Genomic DNA, 25,118 nt, shown 5'->3' with positions numbered 1-25,118 from the left:
GGTAAAAATACTTAGCAACATAAAGGTCTCTCAGGATTTCCTTTTTTTTCTATATACAAATAATTGCTATTAGCATGAGTAAGACACTGTCTCAGAATTACAAAAAATCTATACAGGGTGGTCTTTGTTCAAATTTTTATTTGGTATTAGTATTTAAAAGTCATTGAGGCATAATGTAATTATGGCTGTGTTCAGTATGAGTAACTGTAAAATAAACCATAATCAGTAATAAACCAGAAGTTACAGAATAGGAACATTTATGCACGTGTTAAGTTTAGGCATGAGATTGTGGACCCTGACTTACTGCTGCATAGGTCAAAACATGCTTCCTTTCTCAGTACTGAGTAACTGCTTAGCAAGGCGAATCTTACCTCATGCTGCTATTTTACTCTAAAGTATTGTGACGGTGCATCCTCCCCCCACCCCATCCTCTGGGCTGCTCCACAGTCTTAGGAATTCCTGTCAGGCCTTGTCCTTTGTGTAATGAGTTGGGTGGTGAAGCATCCAACCAGGAACTCTTGTATGGCTAAGGAAGGAGGCAATGATCATACCAGGGACTGATTCTTCCGTGGCTATGGTGGGAAGTGAGAGAAGGAATAATCAGTCATCCCCTTGGCACCCTTAGAACACTCCTTCCCTGATTGTAGCCTGAGTAGAACAATACTGTTACTGGAGTTTTGATTCTAGTAACTACTGAGCCAGATTGTGGCCAGGATGGAAATTTATTAATGACTAAAACTGGTCATCTTGCAACACTATAAACAGTGGTCCTAAGTGAGGCCCTTTGAGCTCTGCTGGTCTACAGCAGGTGGCGACCAGCATCTCCATCTGAGTTTGTGTGCTCAGAGCTCACAAACTCTTAAGTCTGTGATAATCAGAGGACTGTCATTGAAAGATGGAACACAGGCTGAAGTCCCCCATTCCTCGAGACTTGACCTTCACCCATTGAGAAATGCTATGACACTAGATGTGAATATTTCACTGTCTTGAGGGAAATTTTAACAAGTACATTTAGTTGTCTTTATGTGTGTGTATGTGTGAATAGATTGTTACAGCAATTGTAGTGAATTCTACCAAGTCACATTATAAAATCCAATTTAAAACTGCTGCAAAACGATACTCATAAACCTTTAGACAAATATCATTGCCCAAATCTGAGACCAAGATTAGATCCACCCACACCTAGGATGCCTCAGGAGTTTAGAAAGCAAGGGGGTCTAGTCTGAACCTTGTGGTTCAATGGGAGAATTTCCATATTTCCCATATTTCTTCCATTAGACATAAACTGTCAACCTGCTTCATTAAGGGCAAATCATGAGTGACAAATCTGGTGGCCTTCTATGATGGGGCTATGGTGTTGGCAGATAAGGCAAGAGCAACTGACGTCATCTACCTAGAGTTGTGCATGGCATTTGATTCTGTCCCACATGACATCCTTTTCTCTAAACTGGAGAGGCACAGATTTGATGGACAGACCAATTGGTGAATAAGGAATTGGCTGGATGGTCACACTCAAAGAATTGTGGTCAACAGCTCAATGTCAAAGTGGAGACCAGTGACAAGTGGTGTTCCTCAGGGGACGGTGTTAGGATCAATCCTGTTCAACACTTCTGTCGGTGACATGGACAGTGGGATTGAGTGAACCTTCAGCAAGTTTGCTGACGACACCAAGCTGTGTGGTGTGGTCGACACACTGGAGGGAAGGGATGCCATCCAGAGGGACTTTGACAAGTTTGAGAGGTGGGCCAGTGCGAACTTCATAAGTTCAACAAGCCTGAATGCAAGGTCGTGTACCTGGGTTGGGGCAATCCCAGGCACAGCTACAGGCTGAGCAGACAAAATTCAGAACAGCCCTACAGAGAAGGACTTGGGGGTGTTGGTTGATGAGAAGCTCAACATGAGCTGGCAGTGTGTGCTCGCAGCCCTGAAAACCAACTGTATCCTGGGCCACATTAAAAGGAACATGACCAGCAGGTTGGGGCAGGTGATCCTGCTCCTCTACTCTGCTCTCATGAGACCCTACCTGCAGTACTGCATCCAGTTCTGGGACCTCTAACACAAGAAGGATGTGGAACTGTCCGAGCAAGTCCAGAGGAGGACCATGAAGATGATCTGAGGGCTGGAGCGCATCTCCTGTGAAGACAGCCTGAGACAGTTGGGCTTGTTCAGCCTGAAGAAGAGAAGGCTCCGGAGAGACCTTACAGCAGCCTTCCACTACCTAAAAGGGGCCTGCAGAAAAGCTGGAGAGGGACTTTATACAAGGGCATGTAGTGACAGGACAAGGGGAAATCACTTTAAACTGGAAGAGAGTAGATTTAGATTTGACATTAGGAAGAAGTCCTTAACTGTCAGAGGGTGGTAAGACATTGGAACAGGTTGCACCATCCCTGGCAGTGTTCAAGGCCAGGTTGGATGGTGCTATGAGCAGTCTGGTCTCGTGGAAGGTGCCCTTGCCCATGGCAAGGGGTTGGAACTAGATAATCTTTATTGTCCCTTCCAACCCTAACCAGTCGATGATTCTATGACTCTACAGTAAATGCTGTTAAATTATTTAAGCATAATTTGTTTTTTTGCTTGGTTCTAAAATTTTGAGATTTAAAGATGTTTACGATAAGACTAATGCACAGCTAAATGGTGATGAATATGCAGCAGTAACCACATTCTGACTGTACTCTACATGCTGTGTAACTTCTGACTTTCCTCACTCCTTTTCTCACCACCTTTGTAACATTTTGATCAGTCTAGTCTTCATTCCCTTTCCAGCTGTTTTCTACTTTACTTCCTCTTGCTACTAAGCTTGCCCTCCTTTTTTAGCTCCCATGTTCTCCCTGTCTTTCATGACTTCTCCACCACTTCCACCTAATGTTTGCAAAGCATCTGAAAATCCCCTTGTCATTCTTCTACTAAATTAGCAGATCAGAGAGCAACCTCTCCCTCCCGATACTGTAACACTTTCTCTGTCAAAGAGATGACTCAAAGACAACTAGTGAAAACTAACGCGAAGAGACAAACCTGAAATAATGAAGAACCTGAGAAATCAGGGGATTCCTCAGCTCTACTTTTAAAGCATCTGAGAATCCTCAAAAAGCCATATAATTGTACATTAAAACAAAGGACCAGAGAACAGCTAACCCAAACTGGCTTAGCTTCTTTGATCACATTGAAACTGATAACCTACACTAGGTGAGAAAATGAATACTCCTAGATATATCTTCTGCAGGCTAATATGCAGAAGTATATCTTAACAGAAGTGTCTTGTACCTGCTATACTGAAGTAACACCCTGCTGTGAACAGGATCTGCATCTATATTCCAGAGTTGGATCAAACACCACTCAGTTTACCAACCTGAGAATAAATGATCTTCAACATGAATGGAGGTACCTGATTCTACTCCTGTGAAACTGCCCCCTGAAACTGTCCCCTGTGAAACTGATTTTGAAGAAATACATTCATACAGTTAGTACAAGAATAGTTAAGTAGACTTATCTGCTCTTTTCAGTGAAGGAAAGCAGACACAATGGCTTTGGTAACATTTACTCTTGTTGAGTCACATTTACACTTCTCACAACTGATGCCAGGATACAATTCTAGGTTGCCCAAAAGAATCAGAGTAACACTTGGTTCTGGGAAAACCCTTTACCCTAAGCAGTACCTTTTCCCAGCCACAGTAACACAAAAAAGCTAAGGTAAAAATAAAAACATGTCTCAGCACAGCACTTTCTAAGACGGGTTCCTTCCTTGTGCAAGAGCTATTTATGAAACTGTGCTTGTACCTGTGGAAAGGCAGCTAACTTCACTACTTCTATTTCTCTGCATAGAATTGTGGAATAAACAGATAAGAGTTCATCTTGATGACACTGCTTGATGGAGTAATGTCATATTACTTTTTTGTATGATAAAACATGATAGTTATATATTTGGGGTGAAATCTAGTTCCTGTTAGGAACGTTTAGTGTTAAGAATACCTTTGAAATGTTGGTCACAAAACTGATACTACACTACAAAAAAAAAAAAAAAAAAATTATGATTAATTCTAGTGTTTACTGATATAGTTTCCCCAGATCACCTTTTCTTTCTCATTAAAATTAACTTGGTTAAAAACACACTGACAGCAAAAAAGCTAATGACTATAAATCACTGTTACAGATGCAAATGAATTCCTTATTACATGACAGGTATTTTAGAAATGCCTAAAGAAGATCAAGGTCAGGAAAAAAGTTAACACTTCTTCATTCAGGCAGGAACTGAAAAGATAAGTGACAGAAACGAGATGGTATTTTGAAGTAGCTAAAAATAAGGGCTTAAATGGTCATTTGTAGTGCTTTCTACATGTTCCATGACTTATTGACAGCAGTGCTTTTAAGATTAGTACTTTTTTCAGTAATTAATCACTTTTGGGGTGTGGGATAGCTTCTTAATCAATTTATTCCATGTTCCCTTTAAACAGTAATTGGCCAGATTTATCTCTGATGCAACTACTTTAACTTCTGAGAAATGATACCATGATACAATTAACGACCATCGTACCTATGACATTAAGAAAATACTCTACTATTCCGCTTTTGGAAATGAAGAAATTATATTCACAAAGTATTTCTTGGTTTCCTTCAGGTAAAACAACAAACAAATACAGATGTAAACTAAACTAACCATACTGGTAACTTTTAAAGTTACACATCAGTTGCTATAAAATGTCTTTGAAAAAGATTACAGTAAGAACCAGACTAAAACAGACTTAAGAGAGAGTCCTAAAATTTACAGTTCAGTTTTCAGCTCAACTTCAGACTTTCCAAAGAATTTATAACCAGTGCACAAACAGATTTTCACACATCTATATCCAAAATTTGTTTAAGATTTTCAGTAGCTGATCAACTTCTCCCACTTTAACAGCTACAGTGTGCAAAATCTTAGCACCTAAGAGCATGTGCTCTCAAAGCTGAACTACTTTCCCTCAAAGTTTAAATCCCCTGATAATCTCCCAAGACTGAATCTCTTAGTTACTTCTTTGTGCTTTACCAAAACTGAGTCAAGCCTTTAATTTTGCTGTATTCTTTCTACCCAGCCGTTTTTCTTTACTATTATTTTCTATTTTACTATTTTTTCAGTTTTAAATTAAAAGTTTTTATAGCACAACTGTCCATACTGTGAACTGAATATTTCTTTTGCAGGTATTTTGGTTTTGTGTGGGTGGGAGTGTTGCATGTTTATGAAGTTAATTGTAACCATCTCCTTTTCTAAAACACACTTCAAAACCATGCAGGATATCAGAACAGTTATGTTTTAGAAAGTGTTTTTTTCATATCTGAGCCATGATTTCAGTCAATTTGTATGATGATGGCTGGATATGTGCCCTGGGTTCAGCTATAGCAGTAATTTTTCTCCTTCTTAGTAGCTGGTGCAGTGCTGTGTTTTTGACTTTCAGCCTGGAAATAACACTGATAACAACGATGTTTTTAGTTGTTGCTAAGTAATGTCTACTCCAACCAAGGACTTTCTCAGTCTCATGCTTTGCCAGGGAGGAGGGGAAGCCAGGAGGAAGCAGAGACAGGACACCTGACCCAAACTAGCCAAAGGGGTATTCCATATCACAGCATGTCATGCCCAGTATATAAACTGGAAGGAGTTACCTGGAAGGCCCAGATTGCTGCTCAGGTCGGGCTGGGTATCGGTTGGCAGGTGGTGAGCAATTGTATCCTCTCCCCTTGTTATTTCCATTATCATTATTACTATTGGTGGTAGCAGTAGTGGTTTTGTATTATACCTTAGTTACTGGACTGTTCTTATCTCAACCCGTGGGAGTTACATTCTTCCGATTCTCCTCCCCATCCCTCCGGGAGTGGGGGAAGGAAGAAGGCGGGGAGCGAGCAAGCGGCTGCGTGGTTCCGAGTTACTGGCTGTGCTCAAACTATGACAGTTCTTTGTGGTGCCCAACATGGGGCACGAAGGGTTGAGATAATGACAGATCTGACCAGAGTGTGTCTAATCATATTTGTGATAAGCATTCATTGTCACTACTCGTCACAATGTTGATTTATTTGCTCTCAGAGTCGTTGTGCTTGATCTCAGAGTTTCTGCGTGTCGTACCTTACTTACAGCCAGCATTTGCTGTTTCAGTGTTTATCAGCTGGGGGCCTAGGCTAAGGTTCTTGTTTCACTGTACTTCATGGTAATGACTTGTAATACAATAGACTCATTGATCATGAAACTGGTCTGGCTTGTGCTCCCAGCATGGCCATCACCTCTATACTTTGGGAGGTATATAATGAAATATTTTAGCAATTGCATATCTTTTTTTTTCTCCTCGGGGGGTCAACCTATGAAGGAGGCATTCCCTTACACACCCTGCTCCCCCACCAGCCTATTTACAACAGCATTTGAGAGTTCTGAAGGTTTTGGATGGCCTTTGAATACCCTTGAGACCTGCCTGCTGATTGTGCTGGGGATCAGCATGTTGGCACACATACGGAGTGTGTTTTACCCACAGCCATCCCACCCTGGGAACACCCTATTTCATCTGATGTCGAAAGTTAAGCAGTATCGAGTTCAAATCTGGTCTAGGGTTAGACGATGATATAGGCGGACCACCAAGAGATTTTCCCCAGAGGCTGGACAGTCATGAGTGGCAGGGTGTGTGGGATAGTATGGGCAAGTATCTAGGCCAATGGGCCCATCCACTGCTTTGGAACTTCAGCACTGAACAAGTGCAACATCTGGAAAAACTAGTAAAACACTTAAACGAGATATGCTGTTGTTCTGGCAATACCAGAGAGGGACAACCCGCTGCAATGTGCTGGGGCTTGGCCTACGCCTACAGAGCCCTGCTCAACACTAACCTTCAAAGGGAAAAAAATGTCTCTGGATCTGATGGCAAAGCAACAGACAATGCAGGTACTCCAACTCCAAGCACAGCAGCTACACCAACCCCAGTGACAAGCACAGCAGCTACTCAAACCCTGACCACAACAGACAATGCAGCTACTCCAAGTACTGCAGCTACACCAACTCCAGTGACAAGTACAGCAGCTACTCAAACCCCAACAGCAACAGACAGCGCAGCTGTTGGTGTTACTCAACCCCCAAACACAACAGCTGCACCAACCCCGGCAACAGACACTGCAGCCACTCCAACCCTAGTGGCAGATGCTGCAGCCACTCCAACCCTAGTGGCAGACACTGCAGCCGCTGCAACCACAGTGACAAACACTGCAGCTAAACCAAATGTCCAGTTTGTGACAATATCTGTTGCCCCTGTAAGCAAAAGCAAACGAGAGGCACAAAGAGCAACGTGTGCAGTGAAGAAAGGTGAAGTCCAAATGCAATTACTACAGGGGACAGCATCTGAACAAGAGTTACTACTACATGGATCAGAGGAAGAGGAAGAAGAAGAAGAGGTGACTTCTCGACCCCGGACCTCAACCGAGCTGCGGAATATGCAAACAGATTTCACCTGTCTTCCAGGGGAGCACACTGTCACCTGGTTGCTCCGACGCTGGGACAGTGGGGCCGACGGTCACGAACTAGAAGGTAGGGAAGCCAAGCAGCTGGGATCACTTGCTAGGGAAGGAGGAATTGACAAAGTGATTGCAAGAGAGAAGCGAGCACTCAGCCTTTGGAAGTGGCTCTTGGCAGCTGTGAAGGAAAGGTTTCCCTACAAGGATGATATTATGAGTCGCTCAGCCAACTGGACCACGATAGAGAAATGCATGCAGTCCCTGAGGGAATCAGCCATTCTAGAGGTGATCTATCGTAGGTCAGATGCCAGGAACACATCCGTAGATCCAGATGAAGTCGAATGTACACGACCCATGTGGCGGAAACTTACATGGAGTGCACCATTATCATATGCCCACACATTGGCATCAATGACCTGGAATGATGTAACACCACCAACAGTGGATTACCTGATTCATCAACTCCAAGAGTTTGAAGACAATCTCACCCCTTCCATCATTTCAGCTGTGGAAAAGCTGTCCCAGGAGTTCAAACAATTGAGAGACGATTTACCCGATCCATCCAGCTCCCCACGTGTACCAACCCATGTGTCAACTATTAACAGAAGATGCCCTACTGCTTGAGAGAGAAAATATAGGACATACATGCCACTGGCCACCCTATGGTTTTACCTGCAGGATCACGGAGAAGACATGAGAAAGTGGAATGGAAAACCTACCTCAGTTCTGGAGCAACGGGTGCGTGAACAGAAGAGGAGAACAGCGGTCAAGGATGATCTTCCCATGAAAGTTGCTGCTCCAGTCTCTGGTGAGCAGTTTCCAGATGGAGTGGAAGAGCTGATTTTACTCCAGAAGATGGAGAAATCCGATGTGTACCTCAAGGGGATTTAATCTGGGGGGAAAACAGTCAATGAACTCAATTGTATGCTGTTGCGTGCTATATAATACTTTTATAGCCCACCAGCTAGATATCTTCAGGTCACCATCAACTGACCCTGACTTCCCTCTGATCATCACCCCAACAAAGAATGAATTTTGACAAAACCAGACGAGCTCAGCAGTGACCAGACAAGTTCAGCGGTGCCATCAGGAGGCAACAACCCAACACTACACACCTTCCCTCCTGCCCTGAAAGACTATTACAAGAAATGAAGTCTGACATCATGCCCCGGATGAAATCAGCAACTTTATAGAGATTGGTCCATGGACTAAGGAATGATATCTTTCTCTTTGGGTGTGGGTATATATATATAGATATATAAAAGACAAAAGCGACGGTATATTGAAAAATGTGGGATCTGAGCATGACATGAATGGTATGGAATAAGGGCTGGATACTGTCCTGGGTTCAGCTATAGTAGTCATTTTTCTCCTTCTTAGTAGCTGGTGCAGTGTTGTGTTTTTGACTTTCAGCCTAGGAATAACACTGATAACAACGATGTTTTCAGTTGTTACCAAGTAATGTTTACTCCAACCAAGGACTTTCTCAGTCTCATGCTTTGCCAGGGAGGAGGGGAAGCCAGGAGGAAGCAGAGACAGGACACCTGACCCAAACTAGCCAGAGGGGTATTCCATACCATGGCACGTCATGCCCAGTATATAAACCGGAAGGAGTTACCTGGAAGGCCCAGATTGCTGCTCAGGTCGGGCTGGGTATCGGTTGGCAGGTGGTGAGCAGTTGTATCCTCTCCCCTTGTTATTTCCCTTATCATTATTATTATTATTGGTCGTAGCAGTAGTGGTTTTGTATTATACCTTAGTTACTGGACTGTTCTTATCTCAACCCGTGGGAGTTACATTCTTCCGATTCTCCTCCCCATCCCTCCGGGAGTGGGGGGAGGAAGAAGCGGGGGAGTGAGAAAGCGGCTGCGTGGTTCCAAGTTACTGGCTGTGCTCAGACCATGACAATATCCACTTTAGTTTTGCTTAGCTTTGGGAGCTTCTGTTCTCATGCTCTCTTTCTCATACTGTTTCTCATACTCGGGCTGAAAGCTCTTCCGTCCGTTTCATGTTTCTTTATTTTCCCCACAGTTCTTTTCCTCATTCCTTGTTCCAAAGGGAAGTCATAGAGATCTTAGCCAAATACAGCTATTACAACTTCTGTTTCTATCCCCCCAGCAGTTTTCACAGTTTAGTCTCTCCCAATCACCTTTTAATAAAATGAAACCTACTAAGTGCTTGGGTTTGCAGCTCCTATGTGTGAATGAAATGTTCGTTGCTTACTTGATGGAATGGCACCACTTCACATGTATTTTGTAAGGAAATCCACAATAACTAGTTCACCAGAGAGAGATTATAAAGAATGACATTAATAAATACAGATGAAGAGTTTGCATTACAGTACTCTACGCTCTAGTTCTAGGCACTCCTGCCATCAGAGAAACAACTCCAAATTGCAAATTTAAAAAAAGCTGATTACTCTCAAAACCTTTACTCCTCAATTAGATGCAACTGGCACCTGTTGGTAACTAGGAATTTATAATTTATTCTCATTAATAAGGGTATGCAGTTTTTTAAAGGAAATGTTTGCACTTACAAATTTCTAAAACATCTACTGGAAGCACATTTATCTATCCAATATTTGCACCTTGTTCAGAATCATCAAAATGTTAATATTTTACTATGTGTAACAAGAAATAGGAAAAGAATACGCACTTGATGTTAGTTTAGTCAAAATTTCATAACTAAGTGCTTGAAGTGGTTACTGAAATTAAGTAAAATAGTTGATGAGACTTTCTTCCTACTTCTGGGGAGCAATGAAAATCAGAGAATCACAAATCCACAGAATAATTCTGAAATAAAGGGGCCTTTGGAGGTCATCTAGTCCAACCCTTCTCTCAGAACAGGTCTAATCAGACCTAGCTGCTCAGGACTGTGCCCAATTTATTCTTAAACACATCTATGATCTCACAGTCTCTCAGGCAATCTACTTCAGTATCTGATCACCCGTGTGGATAAAAACCAATCAATCAACAAACCAACAAACTAACCAAAAATCTTGGGAATCAAAGCAGAAAGCCAACTACCTCAAGATTGCTATACTATTATTGTTATTCACCAATGCACGAATTTCATCTAACAGCAGAAGACACCAAGTTTTCAGAAGACAAGAACAATTAAAGATTAAAACACATATATCTGCCTTATATATAATTCTGAAAGGTACATTCTAGAGGTATCATAAAGTGAGGCAGGCAGGTAACTATACTAAAAATTATCTCTTCCACGTAACAGAATTACAAGGGTTTCTTCCTTCTCCCAAAATATTATCTAGATATATTTAATTTTCTGTAGAGTAAGAAGCTTCAAGGAGGACTGAACAGTCAGCAATTCAAACAGATTGAAGGGAAAACACTCTATTTTTGTGCTCCCTGAAACATTCCAGGGAAAAATCTCAAGGGAATTTTTCCAAATACCCCTTGGGAAAATCCCAAGTCCTAGGGCAAGTTAAACTCTGGATCAAAAAGAACCCCCAAACCTGCAGAAATTGCAAATGAATCCAAGTAAAAAATAGCTTTTGCAGGAGCCTATAATAGATACCCTCTACTATGTGCAAAACCTGAATAATTGCTAATTCCCAGAACTAGCTTTTTCCTCACAGAATTGTAAGAAGTCAAATTGTAAATATTGTATATAGTGTAAGAAGGATTTTGTGGACCCAGCTAGAAAAGATTCATGGTGTTTTGGAAGTAAAAGTAACAGTGACTGGGTTTACAGGGACAGGAGGAGGGTTTGAGTCAGCACAGGTGTTACAGTATTCATGGACTTGCCATTCAGCTAGGAGAGATCAACTAAATAAGTTGATATCATATGAAAGAAATATCCTTCCCGAGACACAAAACCATACTCCTTGTGTTTGTCTGTTAACATTTTTGATATCTCTGCCACCTACCAGTGATCACAAGACAGGGTCAGTGAACTTCATTTTTTGAGGGGGGTTTCCTCACTTTTTCATTACTATTTGACAGTGGGATTGAGTGTGCCCTCAGCAAGTTTGCTGACGACACCAAGCTGTGTGGTTCGGTTGATATGTTGGAGGGAAGGGATGCCATCCAGAGGGACCTTGACACGCTTGTGAGGTGGGCCGATGCCAACCTTATGAAGTTTAACCAAGCCAAGTGTAAGGTCCTACACTGGAGTCAGGGCAATCCCAGGCACAGCTACAGGTTGGGCAGAGAAGAGAAACAGAGCTGCCCTGCAGAGAAGGACTTGGGGGTGTTGGTTGACGAGAAGCTTAACATGAGCCAGCAATGTGTGCTTGCAGCCCAGAAAGCCAACTGTATCCTGGGCTGCATCAAAAGATGCGTGACCAGCAGGTCAAAGGAGGTGATCCTGCCCCTCTACTTTGCTCGTGTGAGACCTCACTTGGAGTACTGTGTACAGTTCTGGTGTCTTCAACATAAAAAGGACATGGAGCTGTTGGAGCAAGCCCAGAGGAGGGCCACGAGGATGATAAGGGGGCTGGAGCATCTCCCCTATGAAGTCAGGCTGAGAGAGTTGGGGCTGTTCATCTTGGAGAAGAGAAGGCTGTGTGGAGACCTCATAGCAGCCTTCCAGTATCTGAAAGGAGCCTATAAGGATGCTGGGGAGGGACTCTTCCTTAGGGACTGTAGTGGTAGGACAAGGGGTAATGGCTTCAAACTTAAACAGGGGAAGTTTAGATTAGATATAAGGAAGAAGCTCTTTACAGTGAGGGTGATGACACACTGGAATAGGTTGCCCAGAGAGGTTGTGGATGCTCCATTCCTGGCGGTGTTCAAGGTGAGGTTGGACAGAGCCTTGGGCGACATGGTTTAGTGTGAGGTGTCCCTGCCCAGGGCAGGGGGGTTGGAAGTAGACGATCTTAAGCTCCTTTCCAACCCTTACTATTCTATGATTCTATGATTCTATGATTCTATTTGATATACTTTCAAAGTCAGTGCAATGGTGAACTGTCAGTACTGATAGAATAGTTGAACTCAGAAAACTATTCTGTTTCATTTAAGTAAAGGATATAGATCATCCTATAACGAACAGAAGCTATATACATAGAGATACGTGATACATAATTACACATATATATGAAATTGGAGATCAGATAAGATCTGTCTTGACAGAAGTCTGTAACTCGTTATTAGATATTTCTTTGCTGAGGTATTTGATATATTTATACATACATTCTTAGGACATAAGGTCTTATGCTGTGCCAGGTCTGTGATACCATCTTTTAAAAAATATTTTCAGGTTATAAATTTGAACATGTTACTCTATTAAATGCAGCAGCTCATCTGATTAATTTTTTTTAATTTCTGAAACTACCTTACCACTTCTCGGCACTTTATTATACAAAGGTTGTGTGCGTCACTGATATGTTAGTGTATAAACAATAGCAGGGCTAGTTCCATTTCCTTTGGGCAATTAGGAACTGTTGTCACTAAATTTTTCTAACTACTTTTCCTCCCAGAAGAGGTAGCTTTGCTAATACTGCACTAACGTTCTTCTAGGGAGTAAAAATAGTCACATATTTTGCTTTTATAAAAGAACGCCTAACACAAAGCAAATATTTCTCAGAATAAGGCTGGAATAAGTAACTGTTTTAAAAAAAAAATTTGAATCTCTAGTGTTTAAAAAACTCTCAAATGTGTCTGTCTAGATTAAAAAAAAAAAAAAAGAAAAAAGAATAAAGCAGAAAGTATCTTTTCAAAATCAGACCTTCCAGCTCATAAGATTTCTCATGTTGCAAAATCTAGTCCTGACAAGAGTGGGTAAAGTTTGGGAGTATTGTGTACATACTGAAAGGATTAGAAAATAATTTTCTGTGCTAGCTGTAAAGGCTGGGAACTAAAAATACTTGTATCCACAATAAAACTGCATTTCAAAGACATCATGAGCTATCGAGTATACATGTTTGTTAACACAGAAGGCAAAGTTTATAACATTTAACATAGAAATATAACATCAAGAATAAAAATACAGCAGCAGCTGAGATATTACTACAAACATAAATGAGACTACTGATGGGAAAAAAATGACACCAGTAAAAAAAAAAGAGAAACTTACCAGGTTGAAATTGTGCATTGCTCACACTTGTGATAGTCTTCCACTACTTTCCTCCTCTGGACTGTTTATCTTCATATCGACCTGATTAAAAAACAAAAACAAACCCAAAAAAACCAAACAAACAAAAACCAAAACAAAATTACATTATATTTAAATTAAAGTAAAATAACTAAAGCCATGATATTCAACTATTTTGATAAAATAAATTGAGTAACTAGGGCAGAAATCTTACAGTAGATCAAGGTGATAGATCATGTTCTCCTTTCATTATTTTTACATTTTGAGATTGAGTACATATCACATTGTAGACTGACTTTAAGCATTCATAAAAAAGAAAAACAGCTCAGTGTAAAACGTTAACATTACATAATATCTTTCACAGTTTCCCTCTATTTATGAATTTTAGTAAATAATAAAGGAAGCTTTATTACCTGGGAAGAGCTTAAAAAGCACTATAATACTCAAGCACTGATTAAAAAAAAAAAAAAAAAAATTAAAATCTTTTTTAGTTAAAAGGAGAGCTGAAATCTACCACACAGTGGTTGTTCCTAAAAATCTTCTTGCTTTTGGTTGTATAACCAGTTGTAGTATCATTCTTAAAGTTAAAACAAGAAGAGTTAGTTAAACTGATGTTCCAAATATTTAGTTTAGCAAATTAAAATAAGCTCCTATAGTTTCTATCTAGGTCAGGGTTTAGCCTGAAAATAATGACTTATTTTCAAGATATTTCTTTTCTAAAACAAATTACGATTTTGGATTCTCCACCTGAAACAACCTCTACCAGCTTGATTTTGAGAAGCAATAGGAGGTACGAAGTTGGACTAGGCTTTCATGATACATTTCATTTAAAAAGTAAATTGAGATCTACCATTTCAGTAATTCCACATAGGGCAACTTAATTCCAATTTATTTGGTTTTAACTATTCCTCAGTAATTAATTGTATTTTATGCTTTTCTCTTACCTTACCTTTATTTCTAACTGAGTGCATTTTCAAACATGAATGAGGAAAAAGGAAACAGTCATAATCCTGCAATTCACTACATGAAATATTTTAAATATCCACTTTTAGATATTACTGCTTCTATATCTAGATACAAGACGGTTAAAATTTGCCCCGGTCCAAATTTATGTTACAGAAAAGCATTTCCTGCAAACTACTCTAAAACCAGCAAAACAGCCACTTCATCCTTATTATAATGAATGATAGCTGCAAGGTCAATGAATAATCTGATGTCTTCTAAGAATACCTATTTTTAATGTCTACTCTGAGGGTATGAAGGCTACTTTTAATTTCCCGGCAAACCTAAACAGTGGTGGCTTTATCTATCAACTTGTTTTATTCCTGAAAGTCACCTGGCATCTTCAGCTATGAAAAATTGACTTAACTAAAATAATTATATTTTAAAACTTTTGAAGAAGGGAAAGAAAAATGAATTTCAGAACCCTAGAGAGGGAACACAAGTGAACACAAACTGGATACATTTAAACTCTTGTACTTGTTTTTAAAGACTTTAGAACACAGACAATACTTTTGATATTTCTTCAGAAAATATTTATATGCCTCAAAAGAATCAACAACTGAACTTCTGGACTACGCATACAGGGCTACTTATGATAAAAGTTAATACGATACGCAGAACATAAATATCTACTTAACATCCTGTATTCTTTCATATTGAAAAAATCATGGACAAGAAGAATTCAGCTCTGCTCTGGCTTCATTCCACATTTGTTGGCATTGGAGTAGGATCAATGATAAATTATTGTCTCACTGGGAAAGGGGAAGAAACAGAGAAAATAAAGACTCCAAGTTCTTTACTGAGGATAATCCTAGTCAAGACTGCAGATGAACTTGTCTTCCTATGTTTCCTGACCTTGGGCCAGTACCTAAGCAAAAAGGGTTATTCATAAAATAAAGAATAGTTCAAAAAATTGAGATCTATCCTGGAAGCATGGTGTAGCAAGGATACACAAGAAACCTGTATGTCACGCTTTCAGTGTTTACTTGCCACTAAAAAGAAAACAGAAACTCTCCCTGCTCTCCCCCTGACCCACCCCATCCTGAAAACTGCCAGCATTTTCACAATGGCATATTCTTACTAAAAGTAGATGATATATGTTGTTCTCTAAATACTTACTAGTGAAAGTGCAATGCAGAGTGAAGCCTCAGAAATGAGGCAGTCAAACTGTAGTAGAAACAATGGGAAAAAAAATTAAATGAAACAAGCAAAGCAGAAACATTAATTGCTAATAATCAGAGCTAATATGTGAGAGATCTTTGCTTTGGGTAATGTCTAATTTAGAAATCATGACTGCTTACATACAAGAAGAGATGTTTCTCTAAATGCATTTTACGTGTCAATTATAACACTGTTTCATCTAGCTTATGCCATTTGTATAATCAAAATTAGACTCCGAAAGAACATCTTCCTTTTCTGTATAGTTTATGACTATATGAATGACAAATCTGATATTCTAGTGTTGAGTATGACTTAGTTGTTGTACCACTGCTGTTTTATTACTGTGATATGGACTTTAACAGCTTCCTGTTCCAGTGACTTTGTAACTCTGTGAATATCACTTCTCTATTGTTTGGTTTTACCCATTTTTCTACAATTTCTTTCACAAACATCGGAATTTGAGACAACTTCACAAAATCAGTTCCTTCTAAGGAAAAGCGTCAGTGTAGGAACCTCTCCCAGCTTTTCCACTGTAGAGACCTATCCAAAGATACAAACTATCTGGCATTATATTTTCCTAGTGGACTAACAGACAGTACCAGAAAGAATTTCCTCCAGCCTTCACATCTGGGCAATCACATTACTCGGTCTATCTAAGTATTAACTTAAATGTCTCCAGACAAAAGAGATTAATTGAAATGCTGTTCCAGACCCACGCTTTTATCATATTGGATATCTAATTTCCAGTTTACATGTGTCTGAGGCAAATCAATACTCACTTGTTCCTAGATACACTGACTACAAGTCTTGCAAATAGAAATAGATCCTGTCTTTTCCTAATATGTGACTAAAATTTATCAGATTGCAATAAGAGCCACAGTATGATCAGAAAGTAATGAAATAAAAGCAAAAAAAAGAATTCAGAGAAAAAAAAAAAAGGCAGCAGAATCAAGGACAGTAGCAGTATAGACTGCAATCACTTAAAAGGACCCATAATCAATCGTTCTAGAAATATGTGCAGTAGTACAGCTCAGATTTAATTCATGGGATAATGAGAGTATATACTGGTACTACAAGTTTTTTTTTCTTTTCTTTTTGGAGGAAAAAACATAGTAGCACAGATCCTCAATAGAAAAGCATATTTCAGATTTTTCCATAAATATGTAAAGACATGACTGGTTAAGAATTTAGTTAACTGCTTATGAAGAAGGACCAAACACAGACACCATACTCTTTTGGCTAGGATGATGACTATTAAAACTGCATTTATCAAACATACTGGGGACAATCAGTGCAGGTCTTCAAACTGTCAGCCCTGGAACCTAGAAGGGTTTATGTAAAGGTTGTTCACTTTATATTGCATCCTTGCTTTTCCTTAGCAAGACTGGAAACAGACTACTGCTGAGCTTAACATCTGGTCTGAGCAAATAAAGACATTCTCATGGTGAAAATCACATTTTTGATACATAATTTAGGTGCTTTCCTGGCTGAGAAGTCAGAAATATCTTATCATTGAGCAATGTGACAAAATGACTGAGGACATGATAAGCATCTGAATCAGAAGTCAAAATTTGAAATTTTGGGCATTTTATTTTTTTACGCTGTGATACAAGTACATCCTATCACAACTAGTAATGTTAAGAGGCAATCTGTTATCATACTCACTAAACAGCACCTATTCATTTCAAAGAGACTATTTATACACAAACATACTTTCTTGGTGTAATCACAGAATGCTGAGGCTTGATTTTAATTGTCTGCCACTGAGAAAATGAGATGGCACCTACAGAAACAGCACCTATCACCAGTAGATCTACTATTAAGCTATTAATCAGTTAACAGACCTGCATGTATCTGCAGCCTGACATCTCCAGTGCTACCAACAGCTGAAAATAAATGTCTTAATTGATTTGTCAAAATGTATCCATTAAATGGAGCACTCTTTCACCTAACAGAAAAGATCACAGTGATTACATTAAATATAGATGGCACACTTTATAAAAGGACTCTGTGCACATGTATACATGTCAGCTGAATGAACAAGATGCTGTCTCTACCCACAATTGAAATGCAGAACCAAGTTATGACTTGAATGTCATTCAATAAAGACCCTAAGGGCAGTGGGCTCAAAACCTGCCTGTTTTATTAAATTGACCATATGTAGGCATCCACTGAATTTTTAATAGAGGAATCAGATAGCTTGCAGGTGCTGGGTATCAAAAACTATGATTTTTTTGAGCACAAGTGAAAGATTCAACCTAATGTTGGAAAATAGTCAAACCAGCACGATTTCCTATAAGCAGTAAATCAGTTTTTTACTCTCTACCAGCAGTTGTATTCTTAATATTTCTCAATTCAGAAATACAGTGGCTCCTTACCTGTGATTTCTTTTTCTAAAAAGTCAGTTGCTGTTTGATAAGACAATAATCTTGTTAGAAACAAGAAAGCTTCAAGAAAATTGTCCACATGATTAATACACCAGTTGTTGGGATTTTTGGTCCTGAAGAGTGGAAAACAAGAGCAGTGAAGATATCTCTGAAAAAATAGAAGCTTTATTGATAGTGTTTGAAAGTGACACATGTTAATAGATCTTCAGACAGCTGGATACATTTAATAAAAAATGTTTTTCTTTGGATTAGGACTGTTTCCCCTTGAAGAGTTTATGACCCTAATAGATTACATTCTTACACCATAAGGATACTTCTTGAAACTCACATACATAAGGCAATAGACCACCTGTTGATAAAGTGCTTTTTTGTGAACTATGAGCACTTTTAAATGAGCTGCTGGATAAAACTAAATGAGTGTCAATATAAATAAAGAAATGAAGAACCTGAAAAATCGCAACAGGCACTCAACAAGATATTGGTGTGGCAGTCAGACAGATATAGCATGAATCTGAGCAATTGAAGTCTTGTATTAGGTAAAAGATCTAACCAAATATGTTACACTGAGGCACTGGAACAGGTTGCCCAGGGATGTTGTGAATGCTCCATCCCTGTCAGCATTCAAGGCCAGGTTGGACCAAGTCTTGGGTGACATGGTTTCATGTGTGGTGTCCCTGCCCATGGCAGGGGATTGGAACTAGATGATCTTAAGGTCCTTTCCAACCCTAACTATTCTACGATTCTATGATTGTATTATGGAGCTCGTACACTCAACAGAAATGGTACTAAATCTCATCTATAAACTTTTACTGTTGTTGGCACTGCACTGGGGAGACTGGGTGAAAAAACCCCAAACCTAGAATTGTTCTTAGTAATGCCAAAACCGCAAACAACCATGTTATATCTGCCCTTCCTTGTTTGACCAGTGATAGAGATAAAAATGCACTTGTACTATACATGTGTTCTGTCTTTGTAAATGATTTCACAAAATGTTAAACAGAGGCTTACCACAACCCTTTTAAAATTTCAGACCCTCTCCTTTCTGCTCACGATGGGGCTACCTCCCATCTACACTCCTCATTTACTAAACAAGTGCATAATTTTCATCCTAAGAGATACCATTTTTACTTAGCAATATGCTAAGGGAAAGAGCAAATGCTGCAGAATTCTCTTTATGTCTCTGATATGGTGAAGTGTGGGGCGCTCACTGGAGGTGGTCATGAGTAGGTACTGTTTTGTCCCTGAGAAAAAGGTAGATGGTACAGATGCAGAAATTTCTACTCCTTCACAGCTCATCTGCCAAAGAGTTCACTGAACAAAATAAGCTTAGCTCACACTTACAGTTTGTATTTTTTATGTTTGTTTCTCTGGTATTTCCCACAATGACAACTCTGAAAGATACTGGAGCACTTTTGCAAAAGCCGTTCTTCAGGGATGTCTTGGATTTTAACTAGTTTAAGCTGTGCAACAATAAGCAGACTCCATAGTTTATATTTGTTGCAATCAGAGTAGCAGTTGTGTCTACATTTCACATACAGAGAAATATGAAAAATTAATCACATTTAATTAAAAAAGCTAGGATTATTTCCGATAGACCTTAGATTCCTAATTATTTTAATTATAATAATTATGGTATTGAGAATACTACATTGATACGCTACATGAGGCACCGCAGTAACTAGAAGTTGCCTTTCAGGTGTGTATTACTTTAGTCCTCTCCACTACTACTCTGGATTTGCTCATCTATCTTAATGCCCAATCATGTATTTATCAGTTCCTTCCTTAACTCTAAAATCTTGTACTCTCCTTTCACGTTAGTCGAGATCAAAATCCAACCTTCATCTACTTGGAGTGCTCAGGATTATGCTTCTTCATCCTTCTATATCATCCTTATCTTCTTATAGGTCAGATTTCATGTTCAGGACTCTGTCAAAGATATGAGCCTGAACATAACATTTCTTTCTTCTTTCTACTGAAGACCTTCACCCTTCTGCCAGTGTTGGCTTTCTCTCATCAACTAAACAAAAGAGTATATATCTGGAATGAAAAGCAGAACTATATCCTGGAAATAAATACCAGAGCACTACTGTGTTTAAAATGTTGCTGACTAATGGGTAGGGAATGTAAAATCGCGAGATTTTTGGCTCTCCACTACGAAAATATAAGCAGAAGTGTAACTGATCAGTAAAAAATAATCTTAATAATTTTTGAGATAGGATTTCCTATTAACAGCCAGTTAACTTTAATGCAAGCATCAAAAAGGTGAAGTTCGTCACCTTCACATATAGGTGCCCGAACTCTCTGTATGAAAAGTTCATTCTCCTATGTGTAAAGCACACAGGATTTTCTTTCTTTTCCTCCACACTCAGTTTTTATTTACAAAGTGGAAACATAATTAGACTCTTCCTTGTTCTCACATTTTAAGTTGTTTCCAACCTAAATATTCTTTAAGATAACATTCCTAAGAAATAAAAAATAGTATTTTTAATCCATAGTTTATAACATTTTTATTCCTAGAACTTCAAAAAAGTAGGTCACTAATAATAACAAAACTTTTAGTCTTTGATGTTTTTCTTAGCAAAGATGAAATTTTTTGCCCAGGTACAGGAGATCTTGTTTTCAATGAAGCAACAATCTTACTAACAAATACCAACATACAGATTACTTCACAGTTTTACAGCTCTAGCTTCAACTTTCTATGCACTAAATACACATTCAGTCAGGCTATATTCTCATAGGTCTTTCTTATACTAATACTTGCTAGTTTTCATATTTTAGTTCCATGCTGTTCTTCACTTGCCTAATTTTCCTCTAATAAGCAGTGATACAAGTATTCGTGTATATTACATTTTTCTTATATATAATTACTTATATGTAATCATTAATATTTGCAATATTTTTGTTACCAATCTTTTCACACACTGAGAGCTGATATTAATTAAGAAATGTTCAACTCTCAAGAAAATGTACACAAGATAGGGAGAATTCAAGAGAGAAACAAGAATAATGAATAGTTTAGAGAATAAAGATCTACAGATAAGGACTGTGGTAAGTAAATTAGTTTGTTCAGCAAAGGAAATGACTGAGGTAGTATAGAACTTTACATTAAGAGGCTAATGAGCAAGTTCCAGTGCAAGCCACAGAAATATTGACACAAGCTAAGAAATATTGATACAACTTGCAGAAACAAACTCTTTGGGCAGTGAAGCAGAGATTATATTGGGGATGTAGAGGACTTCTCTCTGGAATAACTTTAGCAACTTGAACATAAATCTGTCAGGAATGACCTGGCTATAATGAAGCCTACGTCAGGATCTTGGACACTTGCATCCACCAAATTCATGTTTAGTAGTAATAAAAATCTACCTCAGAAATTAGACATAGGTTCAGCCATAACAGAACCTGTGAGAAGAAAATTGAAGTTTATGATTATATTATGCCTGAACATGCATAAAGCTTGCTTTTTACAAAGACAGAGTTTTGAGGCCCTGATGTGCCAACAAAAACTGAATTTATCCTCAGAAAATGTGTCTGTGATGCATACTCACATACATTAGATAGACCATCCAGCAGTGGCCTTGCGAGTATAACACACAATTATCAGAAAGAAAATCAGGGAAAACAAATGTGTGCCAACACCACATTGCTCGAACTTAGAAAGTTTATGCATGACAAAATTGTGTTGGTATTGCTGAATTAGTGACTCATGCTCTTCTTTTTCTTTTTCTTTAAACTTGAAGATACTTGAGACTTTCCCAGTTAGGGGACCTGGATAACTAAGTCACTTGAATTTTTAAGACCCTGATTTATGCTCTGAGTTCAGCAGCCTAAAATCTGCACGCTTATAAACTAGCGTTAGCCAAGTCAAATCATATTGCTCCAGACTCAGAATTACAGAAGATTTATCTCTCATCCTTTCAGGAAGGTGCACAGACAGGGATTTTATAATGCCCACAAGAGATATCCCAAGGCTCAGGTTCAGAATTCAAGCTTTGCTTAGTTGCCTAGAGATTGTCCTTTGTAACCACGCAGTCACCTTTGTAACCTTTGTAACTTCAGAATCCAGCACTGAAGGGCATTTTACATGAGTCTTAGCGAGCACAGTAAATTATAGAGCCTGCAGCAAGAGTATATAATCTGGAGACTACCTCAAAATAGTTGGCAAAGGTTAAGCACTATCAGCTCCTACAGTCAAAATGTTACATCACTTGAGTTTTGACCAAATATTTTACTGCATGTGCATAATTGCTGAATACTCTAATTTTCAGTTTTTTTATTAAATTATTTTGTTTTCTTTTATTTTTCTTGCCACACATCTTTTACCACTAAATCAGTTTTCATGTACCAGAATACTTCAATTTCAAGAAAGTAGTACTGAAATCAAATATCACTAGTGCTGAAGGAACATTTTCCTTTGTAGTCCAAAAAGCTGTGTATTGAAACTATAGTAACACCTACAAGACAAAAAAAAGTGGACCGTTCCACAGTTCTAATTTACTGATAGACAGTCTTGGGTGTGACAACCTGAAATCCAGAGCTATTGCTGACAACCTGCTTTTTTGAAGTTAGGATTCTAGGTTCCTTTTAAAGTAGACAAAATACAATTTAAAAGTAAAAATTAAATACACAAGTAACTCTTGCACTACAAAAATTTATTATTCTATACAACTCAACACAGCAATAAAAATAGCAGCAAAAAGCCCATAATGCACATCTATAGCTTTTTAGTGTCATAAAAAGGTACTTTCAAGACAGTAGCACATTATAGTTTAAGTGAAGCTCTTCATTAGATAGTATGAGAAAATGAAGCATGAAAGGAAGATAGAAAAGCCTTCTTAACAGTTCCTGTGCAGATAATGTAGGCCAAAGGCAATCAATAGCCATGCATCATTTATTTTATGTTTTTGAACACTTGAAGACAAAATGTTAGTATTTGCTGTACTGTTGGGCTTCACAGACCTGCATCAGTAATGACAAAACAGAGTTGCATATTGTGATGTAGTTTATATGAATTTATATTCAAATTGCATGTGTTTATTGTTCTCTAATATGGAAGGTAATGCCCACTCCACTAGCCTGGATTCACTAAAAATCACACTGGCTTATTAAGTAGATTAGTTATCAAAATGACCCAAACAATCAATCTAAAGAGTCATAAACACATTACAAAATCACATGAAATGTATGTCAATAACTTAAGTATCATATTGAATATTGTAATATATCAGACTAACCTTGTAAAGTCTGTGCACCTACTCCTGACTGAAAAATGAGACTAAAAAATAAATGGTTTTCAATGCATTTTTCATGGTATTTAAACAATAATTTTCAAAGTGTTTAAATTTGACTTTGTGTGACAGTTATACCACCATGTTTTAAATCCTTATTACCTCAATCAGATATATTTCTTAATATATCAATAATGAAACAAACTATTAAGCTGTAATATAAACAGAACAGGGAGAATCAATAAATGAAAAAAATATCAACAAAAAAAAAGTGTGCTGGAGAAAATATAGTGTACACACGTAGTGGAGTAATTTTAGCACCTTCAAAATCTACTGTAAGGGTCAAGATAGAAACTGGTTAGTCCATCTATGTAAAAGTTCTAGCTAACATTAATAGTTCAACTGAAATAATGAAGCTTTTTCTAAAATTCAAGAGAAATAAAATACAGCTTGGGCTTCCACAGCCTTCTCCCTGCACAGTTTCACTATATATTTAGAAATCTAGGTAACAGGAAACAGGTCTGATCAATAAATCTCTACATTAATATTTTTAACTTACTGGCTTCACTCCTGTAACCTGCTTGGCAGTACCATTAGTTTTATCACTTCCCAAGCAAAACAGTCATTGAATGTATATGCCCCAGTAATCAGACGTAAGGATAAGGTTTGACCTCTTGTTTACAATAAGTTTCTCTACCACCCAAAAGCCAGACCATACTACTAATATATTTGCTAATACATATAGTATTATATCCTAGTGATTTTCTAAGCTTGTGTAGGAAATTAGTATTGCAAATAATTAAATGAAATTGTGTTTTACTTGTGCTTAACCTTTTTTTATGAGCAGTATTAAATCAACAAAGAAAAGCTGCTAGTTCAGACCAAGGCAAATAACGCTTACAGAATATAATGGTTGCACTAAGTGCACCACACAGAGGACTGAATCACAGAATCATAGAATCACAGAATAGTTAGAGTTGGAAAGGACCTGAAGATCATCTAGTTCCAACCCCCCTGCCATGGGCAGGGACACCTCACACTAAGCCATGTCACCAGAGGCTCGGTCCAACCTGGCCTTGAATACTGCCAGGGATGGAGCATTTACCACTTCTTTGGGCAACCCATTCCAGTGCCTCACCACCCTCACTGTAAAGAACTTCTTCCTTACATCTAATCTAAACTTCCCCTGTTGAAGTTTGAACCTGTTACTCCTTGTCCTATCTCTACAGTCCTTAGTGATGAGTCCCTCTCCCGCATCCTTTCAGGCCCCCTTCAGATACTGGAAGGCTGCTATGAGGTCTCCACACAGCCTTCTCTTCTCCAAGATGAACAGCCCCAACTCTCTCAGCCTGTCTTCATATGGGAGGCGCTCCAGCCCCCTTATCATCCTCGTGGCCCTCCTCTGGACATGCTCCAACAGCTCCATGTCCTTTTTATGTTGAGGACACCAGAACTGTACACAATACTCCAAGTGAGGTCTCACACGAGAGCAGAGCAGAGGGGCAGGATCACCTCCTTTGACCTGCTGGTCACGCTCCTTTTGATGCAGCCCAGGATATGGTGGGCTTTCTGGGAAGTAACAGATAAAACACCTTCAAGCACGCTCACAGGGAAACAATGAACACCACAAACAGTGGATTATCAGAACTTTGGACGTATACAGTTCTAGGACTGGTACAATTTTGTTGATCAAACATTATAGCTGAAGTTTTTGTCATCTATGTCCCAGAGCAAAGACACAAATGTTGGCGAAAATACCTATCTTCCAGACCTACTTTCTCACACTACTTCCTACCCAAAGGTAAATGCATTAATTTTGTGAATTTTCCCT

General features: G+C 38.7%; 1 protein-coding gene across 2 annotated transcripts in view; it reads right to left on the bottom strand.

Moving 5' to 3' along the window:
- LINGO2 (leucine rich repeat and Ig domain containing 2) overlaps positions 1–25,118 on the bottom strand; it is a 536,575-nt gene that overhangs the window by 240,519 nt on the left and 270,938 nt on the right. The window contains exons 3-4 of one of the 2 annotated variants that reach the window (XM_030512831.1): positions 13,492–13,572; positions 8,172–8,344 (exon numbers count right to left, since the gene is read on the bottom strand). The exons of the other annotated variant lie outside the window; for it this stretch is intronic. The gene's annotated coding sequence lies outside the window, so the exon portion shown is untranslated. The remainder of the gene's footprint in view (positions 1–8,171; positions 8,345–13,491; positions 13,573–25,118) is intronic. 2 annotated transcript variants of the gene reach the window in all.

Source organism: Strigops habroptila, chromosome Z (genome assembly GCF_004027225.2).
Source record: "Strigops habroptila isolate Jane chromosome Z, bStrHab1.2.pri, whole genome shotgun sequence".
NCBI classification, from domain to species: Eukaryota; Metazoa; Chordata; class Aves; order Psittaciformes; family Psittacidae; genus Strigops; species Strigops habroptila.
This window is presented reverse-complemented; position numbering and strand designations above follow the sequence as displayed.